At 34.4% G+C, this 10,441-nt stretch overlaps 1 pseudogene; it reads right to left on the minus strand.

The window, feature by feature from the left end:
- Positions 1–772: 772 nt before the first annotated feature.
- On the minus strand, positions 773–9,905 carry LOC120261229 (annotated as a pseudogene).
- Positions 9,906–10,441: the final 536 nt, after the last annotated feature.

Consider the following 10,441-nt stretch of genomic DNA (forward strand, 5'->3'; position numbering starts at 1 on the left):
TTTTTATGTTTTTATTAATTTTGGACTTTATTCATTTATTATTTATTTTATTATTTATTTTATTTTGTTTTTATTATTTCTATATATATATATACACGGTGTTTGTTTGTTTTTTTATTTATATACATACGTGTGAGTACATATTATGTAAATCCCTTCGATGCTGTCATTTGCTTGATTTTGAATGGCTTGTATTTTTTTAGTTGAGTGAAGCACACGCACCGGTACACTACTTACCTTCTCTTTCTCTCAATACGCTGCCAACCACTACCTCTTTCTTTGCTGACTGCTTTTCATTAAGTACAAGGAGGTCAGAGCTAAGGAGCTTTTCAAGTAACTCAACCAGGGCAACGATAGCTAACTGGCTCTTATCAATATAAATTATATTATATGCTTATTAATAATAATATTTTTTTATTTTTTCTCAATTTTATTTTAATTTTATTTTCATTATTTTCTATCCCTATATATGAATTTTTTTCAAATTATTTGTTTATTATATTATTAATTATTTTTTTATTAAATTTATTTAATAATATTGATGTTTGTTTAGTTTGTTTATATTTTTTTAGTGATTTTTTTATTTTTTTATTTTTTGAAACAATTCACATCTAATGATAAAACCCGTGCGGTCAGCAAGGGCATCATATTTAACCTTACGATAATTAGGCCTTGCGCACTCCGCGGTATTGACTATACTTTCAGGAAATTTTAAACTCAAAAAATAAATAAATATTATTATTTATTGATTAAAAAAAACCGATCTGAATAACTTCCTCAGTTGATAACTCCTTTAAACCACAAAAGCCCTCTTGAATTTCAATGAGAAGGATATCAAAATTAAGGTAAGAAAAATTTAAAAGCTAAAAACAGAAACTGGGAAAAAAATAAACATCCTAAACTAGAACACAAGAATCCAAGTCATTGAACACAATACAACCATGCCTAGCACCAAAAAACCAAGAACTAGCATGATGCCTAGCACTACCTTGCAATACATTCTAATGAAGAACGTAAACACCATGATGAGCTCAAACTACTGATTCCCTGGATCACTCTTTCAATTTCAGATATGTCCTTGAGTGTAAACAAAAGCAGGTGTAGACAAGAAAAACTACTGATGATCACAAATAGGCTTAACTTTTAGTCTTCATCCATGCCTGCTGGTTGATCTCTTTTTGGACCACCAGCGATTTTTGCCATTATAATCTGTACATGCAATGGCTTAGGTCTCAAATTCAAGAAAAAAGAAAGGGGAAAAAAATAAAAATAAAAATAAGTATATAATGTGAGAACAACACTAGAATTTAATTATAACCTGATCGGCCCGGAGAACAGTACAGACAGCATCAGCGCCGTATTTGAGAGCAAAGAACCTGTTCAAGAGGTGACATGGCTTTTAGCAATGTACAATTGGTACAAAGGATGCACTCGAAGTTTTGTACTTCCAAATGGTATCTAAATGATACATGCACCGTATTCATATGTGCTCAGATTGGATAATCATATATAGAAAGACAGTAAAACCATCTTTTTGGATGCAATTTCAGCACATAAAAAGCCATTTAAGACCCATCCCAGTGCTTCATATTTTTGTATATCTTCACTGCCATGATGGCATGATATGTCGCCATTTTACCATAAATTCCTTATATTTTATACATATATATTATAAATGCAGCAAGATCACATGGCATGTGAAGTTCAAAAATATTACATGTCATGTTGACAGTTACAGATTTTAGAGCATGTGCCACTTCTCCACCTTGTCAACATCAGGGACAAAAGTTAACGAAAAAGCAAAATACAGAAATGGAAATCAACAATGGGGCCAAGTATAAAGACCAAAAATTGCTTTAATTATTTTGTTTTAACATACTAGCAGAGATGGAAGGAGGATAAAAGAAAAGAAGAGATGAATAGATATATAAATAAAGATATGCTCATCTATTAGGGAGTTTGATGATGAGGGACAGAATTCTACTTGTGAATTGCCTGTGAATTTGCAACTTAGACAAGTCTCTCTTAGTAATTTAGTATATTAATCCCAACACATTGAGATGGTCTTACAAAATTGAAGGATTTAAAAGTAGATTTAGGTTTAATTTACAAAAATTTGTCTCAACCGGAAGTGCCATTCAATCAAACTAAACATAGCAACACAAGTTTCTAATCTACTCAAAATCCAACAGTAAGCAATTAAATTCATCATAGGCATGAATATCGGTTAAAAAAACTTTAACCCAATCATAGCCAGACTGAAAATGTTGTCACTTCCATGCTAACAAAACAGTGAAAGGAAAAGGTAGAGCACTCACTTTGCGACGTAGAGGTCCCAGATATTTGTAGTTGACACGTCTTTGCATCCTCCTTCCTCCAAATCGATGCCCACTTTAGTGTTCCCAGCAGCATGCTCAGCATACAGTGAAGAAATAATCTCAATGGCATTGAGCACAGCATTTTCAGCCAAGGTTTTAGGAACCATCTCAAAACTTTCAGCAAATTTTGCAATGGCATATTGATCCAAACTGCACATCAGGAATATCCGTTTCTACGTGATCAGTAAGAAACCTTCATTTATTTCATCAATCAAAACTCAAATACTATTTTAGGCCTCATCAAAACTTAGTATGGCTCAAATAAGAAGATGGATGTGTTTGACCGAAAGAATATAACAAGATTAAAAGATGGTAGTATCATCAAATTGGTGGCAATGAAGCATCTTGGCTTGCAGAGGGAAAGAGGTTGCAAGTTTTAGTTCCTAAAATCATAAGCACCTTCAAACCGGATGACAATTTTACCCCACAACTTCAAGGGTGAATTTTGTTGCCAGGATTTGAAGCACAAATATTTCCGAATTCGAATTTTAATTCAAGTCTTGTGTCTAGTTTCTAGGACATGACCTTTTCATTAATTTTAACTTATAGTCATATCGAAATACATACAATCTTTCCATGTTCAAAAGAAGATTAAGTACCAAATTTCTTTGAAGAAGAGCTCCTTCAATCTTCTAGCTAATTCAAACTCAGTAGCAGCAGCACCAGCAACTATACGACTATCCCTGCACATAGCCTTATTATCAAGAAGAAAACATATTAGATAAAGCATTAGCACTCAAGATAAAGAAATGGAAGTAAAGTTTTCTAAGACAGCCTCATTGAAGCCCATAATTAAAGAACAAATCACCAACCAAATGGAAAGGAGACACTCAATTACAATAAACTACAGACCTTGTATGTATTTACGCCATCCTCAACAGCCATTTCAAGGTCATCTAGTATGCTGTCAGTACTACCACGTAAAACCACTGTAGAAACTGAGTTCCTGCTTTCTTCATTTTTAACAATAGTTACCTACAAATGAAGAAGTATACAACTAATAGTTAAAAATATAACTAGACAACAGGCACATATTTCATTGGAAAAAGAAGTAGAAAAAGAAGCCTCTCGACAAAACTATTAGGCATACCCGGACACCACCAACTTCCTCGACAAAAACTGAATCAGCATAACCAAGCTCATCAGGATTCGGTTGGCTTAATTTCAGCTGAGCAAAGCAGAGAAGCTTAGATTTGTTATAAATAACTTTTCTAGTAATACGTGAGAAACAAAAACCTTACAAGAGCTACTGCACCGGTAGTATGACAAAACCCTCATAATTCAAATCTAGAACTTATCTTCAGAACCATGATCCTGTAGAGTAGAAAATCAAGATAGGCACCAATATCACCAAGCACTCTACACAATACATCAATTAAGACCAAAATCAATCAAATGAGAAATAAATTAAATTTATAAGGACAATTATTATCACAAAATCTTTCTTCCAATGAAAAATAACAAGGTTCTACCATTGAAACACAAAATGTTGAAGCCAACCATATCTACAAGTAGCAAATCATATCATCAACACATACTTCTTGCAGTGGCATTTCTCGCATGAAGTGAAGCTATGTGAAATGCAAAGCAAAATTGCAACATCAATCAAAAGCAAGAAACTTTTCAACTGCTACTAGATAGCCCATGAAAAGGAGCTGAAAATGCAGATGGATATGCCCAGATAAAACAAACATCTAAACCCTAAATAAACCCTAACCCCCTTACGCCCAAAACCCTGATTGCAGCAGTCATTTCTTTGGTACCTCCAAGGGGTGGGAACCACCATCCTAATTCTTCTCGGGGGATGCCAAGCCATCCCCTTTTCAATTCCACAATGTAGTCAATCCATCGTCTCGCACAATTGATTTTAGACCGATTATACTACAATATATATTTGTATCAGTATCTCATTTTTTGTTTCCTACTCACATGTGCCCGTATCCTCACTTTCCAATCAATTTCCAATTCCAAATGTCCTCTAAAAAAACCTAAAATTAGAAGAAAGGAAACATAAGACTATAGGCAAGATATTTTACTTGTAGTGTTCACAAAAATGCAAAGCCATCTCTCCAACTGCTGCTCCACTGACAATAACCTTAGCTCCTGAGTCTGCAACAGCTTTAATGAGCTCCTCCACTTTAGCTTCCTCTGTCTTAGCATAATTCTCTAGCTGCATTAAACGGACAACACACAAAAGATGATGCATCCGTAGGTACCTAGCATCTCTCACGCATCATGGTCTTGCAACCATGATGCATATCCATTCAAAATTTCAAAGACCACTATAAATGCATTTCCGCGACCAACCCCTTACCAAAAAAATTTAATGAGCAACAACACAAGTGCAACAAAAATAGAAGGGACAAGAAGCCACAAAATTCTCAACCAAAAAACATTTACCTGTTCAGCATTATGTATTACAACAGTTCCTTTTGTTTCAGTTGCAGATGTATCAACAGATTCAACACCTCCTGCGAAGACAGCAATCTGAGCAGAAAAGGGACAACATAGAGAGGGATTACTGCAGTTAGTTTATCAGATGAAATTTGGTCTCTTTGATTTTTTAAGAGAAAATCAATGCAATCAAATCTGGCTTTACTGTTTAGAATTTTTTTCTAGAACTAAGAAATCCGAGGCTTGATTCCATGATTAAAAAGGAAACAATGAAACAACATATTCTAGGGATCACATACTGCTAGTGGAGACTAAATTTCAACAGAAAATAAAAGGTTTGAATGGAACCCTCCTTACTGCCCCCAAAACTAGATAACAATCTTTTAACATAACATGTTTTCGAATAAAAATATTACCTTTGCCTTCTCCATCTTTTTTATACTCCCAACAGCATCATTTTTCAAGACCATACCACAAATTATGGAGCAATTTTGCAAACCTCCTCCAACAAGCTTAGCAATACAAACATTATCCACATTGAAGTTTGTGGGATTCTTTGGGCAGACCTGAATGCATGCCTAATTTTCCAATGGAGCTTCAGGACGCAACTAACAAAGCAAACTAAGAGAGAAGATGGAATGCTAAGGAAATTACTCACTTCAGCAATAAGAGGGCACAGAATATCCTCCTGCCCAAATTGCTTGATACAGCCGATTTCATTCTGCGGACAACTTCATCTTTATTGCGCACATCCATAGTCTCCGACTGTGAGCCCCAGTCTTGTTTGTCTCCATTTGTTTGGAACCAAGCCCAAAGCCTGGATTCAAGGAAAATTTTGTAGTTTCCCAATTGTGTAAACCGTGAATTCATGAAGCTTTGTTTTAAGCTTTTGTTGCAATAATGGTTTTATAGCCTAGCTATAGACATCCTTTCTTCTACCCACTGAGAAAGTTATACATGTTAGAGCTCCTTTAGTAAGAAGAGAATGCAATCCTTTAGGAGAGGGAGACTTGCTCTCAAGATGAAAATCCATTGGTGATCTAAGTGAGATGCTTTTCTACATGAGTATTACTATCACCGGAAGTTAAACTTCGGCAAGAGGTTAGCATCATTCTTCAAGAGTTTTCTCACTTAGAGAGAGAGAGAGAGAGAGAGAGAGAGAGAGAGAGAATTCTGGTATTGAAAATCCGGCGAAGCTCCGGCGATGCTCCGGCGTGGAAACTTGATAGAGGCAATGGTTGGGTTTTGGACACATGAATGTTGGAAGAAGCTTGATTTCATTAAATCTAAAGTATGTTGGGTTTCTACTCTTGCTTCTTTGGTGTCCATTGTTGGAGGTTAGAGAGATGTGATGGAATTATGATGATAAAGACATGAGGTTATGGCTGCATAATGCCTTGTTGGTGAGCATCTAATGTTTACTTAAAATCATTATTTTTGTTTTTAAGCATTTGTGACAACTGCATCAATTTGAGTATTAATCCTTGCATATCTTTGCATGAAAACTACAGCCTTTTGTTGGTATACATATACACTTATATTTAGGAGTAATTTTTTCAAAGGTCACTCAACTTTGCCTTTGTTTCATTTCTAGATTCTAACTTCGATTTGACTGAAAGTTATTACATGCTTTAATTTTTGTTTCTTTCGCAGGGTCACCCAGCGAGTAACTCGATTCATCTATCCGACGTAGCTCTTTCGGGAAAAACACAGTCACTAATATTGGACACTCTAATTACACATTAGACAATTATAAAAATAAATTAAGTGTCATCTTCATATGAAAAAGATAAAAAAAAAAAAAAATCAAATGGATTTCATATCTTATTTGATACAATATTGGTGATCAGTATTTTTCCAAAGACCCACGTCGCGATAGATGAATCGGAGTTACTCATGGTGACCCGCCGGAGAAACAAAATTAAAGATGAGAACCTTTTTGACTGAAATCGAAGTTAGAATAACTAAAACGAAAAGCAAAGTTGAGTGACCTTTGAAAAAATTAACCCCTTATATTTACATCAAAAACCGCAGCCATTTGAGTGTTTATCTTGGCATATTTTTGCATGAAAACCTGCAGCCTGTTAATGTTTTTGAACCCATTAGAAACCCAAGCTTTATGCTTGTAAATTAGTTGTTTTGCATGTCTTCTTATTTCTTTCAAGCATGCTTAAGGGCCAACTAGTACATGCTTAGAAGAACACACTCACCTTCTAAATTCTGCAGCCTTTAGAATGTGTGTTTTTGCATTTGAAAGTGACCTTGCAATCCTTGGGTGATCTTAGGTAGTTGCTTTGATGATGACCAACAACCCTAGTTTATGTTGTTCATTTTATGTTTTGATTGGTTCATTCTTTCTTGAGTTGTAATGGTTGCCAATCCTTGGGTTATAGGACCACTTGAGAAGTGGCTTTGGGTCTTCGCATTGTGTCTTGGAGTAGAGTATTTTTGAGGTAAGTAATCCACACATATTATTTTGACAAGTTTTAATTGCAAAATTTCTAATATTATTTGATTATATATTTAAAATATCCCAAGAATGGGAGCCTGCAACTATTTTGTTTAAAGGATTATTTGATCACTTTTGGATTTTAAATTTTGGTATGTAACTTTACACTATTCTTTTAGTGACTTTTTGCATATGTATCTTGAATATGTAGAAAATTATGAACTTAGCTTTCGAAACTATTTTGCTATGAATATCAGGTAAGTAATCTACCGATAACTCCGTATTTTCAATACTTGGGAAATTATTTTATTTGATAAAATAATTATCTAGTATTTTGTTATTTTATTTTGAATATATGTTATTTTGTTAATATTAAAATTATTTATTTGGAATATGTATTTTGAGGTATTTTCTTTAGTTAATTATTTTTATTTAGTTGTTGACTTGGTAAATCTACCTTGGTGTAATGTTAATTAAATGATCGCTATTCATTTTAACTTGGTTATTAATTTATTATTTATACTAAGTGTGCAATTACATTCAAATGATTACTTCAACATTTTTAAAATTACTGGTTTGTAGGCATGGGTTGATGATTATGCTATCTTTTTGAATTGACTTTAGTTAATTCCTTTATTTATTTATTTATTTATCTATTTATATAAGTATTTAATTTAGTTTTGAATGAGCTAGTGTTTTTGAGTAATTTTTAAATATTTCATGTGCTTAAATGTTTATATTTCATTTATGGTTATCGAGTTATTTTTCCCTAAAAGTGAGATTTTTGATATTTATCTCGTATTTTTTTAATATATATGAACTTGAGGAAATTTTTAGAAATTTCGACCTTGTACTCTGCAAATATTTTTGTATCCGAATGTTTTGGTCTCCAAATGAGCGATATGCAACCCTGTCCGTGGGGGGTTAAACCCTGACTTTGTCGACAAGTAATTTTGGGAAAAAGAGATCGCTAGTTTTTGCACCGTGTCCGATTCGGGTGAAATAATCAACGACCACTGGTATTCGATCTCTGGGTCACCGAGGGTAAATAAATGATATCTGTTATTTTTGGCTCGAGTCTCACATCGAGGATAAACAAATGACCTTTGTCACTTACATTGAATTTGGAGACATACACTTGAATTTGTTACTTTTTTGGCTTTGCCGTTTTGGATTTTGAATTTCTGCAAAAACACAAATATTTGTCTTGCCTTGAAATTTTCTGTATTTTTTATATCGTATTTCTGTGTTTTGAATTCCGGTAAATCATATTTGTAAATATTCTTTATTAGAATATTTCACTTTGTATTTTTGTTTTGTTTAAATTATGCTTTGAAGACCTATGCTCATTTACGCGAATAATTATTCGCGATTCGAAAACCCTAATAATCTTTTGATTTCGAGTTTATTTTTGAATAGCGTTACTACTTGAGAACTATACCTCTGTTGAACCATTTATTTTGTATTTGTTTAAACTATGTTTAAACTTTGAATTATTCTTAAATTCTGAATTCGAGATTCATAAACCCTGTTGTTTTAGAACAATTTCTGGATTACTTCATCGAGCTAGTGAACTCATGGATTTGTTTTTAAATCCTTTTTCGGATCAAGAGTGGTGACCGTGGTGGATCTTGAAAAGACTGCACTGTAGATGTTGCTTGTCCCGTGTAAAATTGTAGTCCTTGTCATTGTCTATCACTATGTCCCTCGTATTTTTGTATTTTGGACTTAGTATCCCGATTTTGTGTACTTTGTAGAGTTTGTAATCCTGTAACTCAGTTGGGTTATTATAGTTTTACTTGTCCTGGATCAGATTTTGAGGCCTTGCAGGCCTATGGGGCTCACGCCTTGTGGGTCTGCGGGCGTTTGTTTGCGCACCGGGTCTGGTGAGCCGGGTTCGGGGTGTGACACCGACCCTTCTTCTACCAACTCATCCAGTATTTCAATTGTCTAATAATTATACAGATGAAAAGATTCAGTGTTACACAACAATTTCTGTATAGGCACAAACTTAACTAAATGTACAAAAACCAAAAAAAATAACCTAGTTTATGCCTTTTGAATAACCCCTGATGATTTCACTTGGATGTAAGTCCGTCCTAATAAGCCCTCTGCATTCTGCAGTAGTTCCCCAGCAAAAGATATGGTAAGATTAGCTCCATCCCCAATTTCCTCCTGCTGAGCCTTGCCAGCCAGGACCAAAATATTGGTAGCAGGATGCTGCACCTCAACCTCACTCACAATGGTTGCTGCATCATTGGTAATAAAAGTCTTGTCCAAATGATTGATCACCATTTTATTCATACCTAAACATACATATAAATTAAAGTTCAGATGAAGCATACAAATCAAAAACACAACTTTCATACATAGGTAACAAAAATTGATTCTTTAGAAGTTTCAACAACATTTTCAATTTAAAGCACAACCAACCTAACAAATGAACAACAAGAAAAAATCAAACTATGTAACAAATGATACGAGAATAAATATCAGAACTTTGAGTAGGAATCGGGTAAATAGAATCGAAGATGCAGTAAAAGCGTACCATTTGGGTTGAGTGAAGTGCGAGTGACCTGGGAGAGCTGGTTGCAAGCATCAATGTTCTTCAGAACGGCTTCATCGAGCCCAGGGAGATGCTTGTGGCCCTCCTTTAGCATGGATTGGATCCCGTAGGACTGCATCTGGAATCCCATATCGATCTTAAAAGCAAGCGAAATGGGAACCCTACATTTTGGGAAAGAAAGCGCCCTACGCTCCCTCCCCCACTCACTTGTTCAAGCTCGGCGGTAGGTTGATCGCTAGCGGGAATTAGGTTTTCTATGGTTTTTTTTTTTAAGACCTGTCGAAGGCCTGAGATATCAGTTCAAGCCTGAATGAAGGCCGCTTCGAAAATTGAGAAGACTTGGACAAACATACCGATCCAATGACGGGATTTGGACAAAATAAGGTTTCGGTTTCATTGAACCGAGGCCCATTCTGACCCAACCCAATATATATAGTTCAGAAATTAGTAAAATCAAATATTCATATATTTGTATGGTGTATATTTAAGCCGTAGACTACAATTTTAAATTGATTAATTGTGAATAGATGGTCAACATAGCCTCATTATTAATTATTGTTGATTGCCATTGGTCTTAAAATATAAATTTGATATTTTAATTTTAATGTGTTTTATTGAATAATATTTTGTAGTGTTCACATATTAATATTAATG

The sequence above is a fragment of the Dioscorea cayenensis genome, chromosome 1 (genome assembly GCF_009730915.1).
Source record: "Dioscorea cayenensis subsp. rotundata cultivar TDr96_F1 chromosome 1, TDr96_F1_v2_PseudoChromosome.rev07_lg8_w22 25.fasta, whole genome shotgun sequence".
NCBI lineage: Eukaryota > Viridiplantae > Streptophyta > Magnoliopsida > Dioscoreales > Dioscoreaceae > Dioscorea > Dioscorea cayenensis.